At 45.9% G+C, this 787-nt stretch overlaps 1 non-coding gene across 1 annotated transcript; it reads right to left on the bottom strand.

The window, feature by feature from the left end:
* Window positions 1–307: 307 nt before the first annotated feature.
* On the bottom strand, window positions 308–379 carry TRNAS-GGA. Its single transcript has one exon. It is a non-coding gene; the product is annotated as a tRNA-Ser (tRNA).
* Window positions 380–787: the final 408 nt, after the last annotated feature.

Raw genomic sequence — 787 nt, 5'->3', positions numbered from 1 at the left:
CCTCGGGCTGCAAGAACGAGCAGGAGCTTTCCTGGTTCACCTCTGTCTTTTTCAAAAGCCTGTGTCTATAGGTCACCTGGGACTTTGTTCCAACACAGGACGTCTTTGCACATCATGAGTCCTGCCAGCAGTGTTACTTTGTTAGGTGTAGACTCATTTCTTTTGACCTTGAAAGTGAAAGTGAAGTCGCTCAGTCGTGTCCGACTCTTTGTGACCCCATGGACTGTAGCCTACCAGGCTCCTCCCTCCATGGGATTCTCTAGGCAAGGGTACTGGAGTGGGTTGCCATTTCCTTCTCCAGGGGATCTTCCCAACCCAGGGATCAAACCTGGGTCTCCTGCATTCCAGGCAGACGCTTTAACCTCTGAGCCACCAGGGAAGTCCAAGTTTTCCCACTGAATCATGAGGATGAGAGTCTCTTTCTTTCTTTTCAAAAGTTTTCCTTTCTTGGTTGTTCTGAGGATTCATGAGTTAAACATTTATTAAGTACTTTACAATACTTAGCTGAAAGTGCAGAGTTTTATCTGTTATTGTTGGATGGGTGAAATGTATACAAGTTCAAAGCCTTGTTTTCTCTCCTGGGCACACTGCAATATCATGCATTATCATGCTTAATCCCTAAGAAACTCACAACCCCCTTCTCTTGCAGGGGCTTCTCATTTACGTAAACTGTCACAAACTGAGCTAACAGAGGACTCCTGGGAGAGGACTGGCAGTTTCCTATGTTCTTCAGAGAGTTTCTATCTGCCTAACAGGTGTGATAACCTTTTTGTCCGGCTGGACTAAC

This window comes from Oryx dammah, unplaced genomic scaffold (genome assembly GCF_014754425.2).
Source record: "Oryx dammah isolate SB20612 unplaced genomic scaffold, SCBI_Odam_1.1 HiC_scaffold_2, whole genome shotgun sequence".
Taxonomy (NCBI): Eukaryota; Metazoa; Chordata; class Mammalia; order Artiodactyla; family Bovidae; genus Oryx; species Oryx dammah.
The sequence above is the reverse complement of the archived record's forward strand: the minus strand, read 5'-3'. Positions and strand labels throughout refer to the sequence as shown.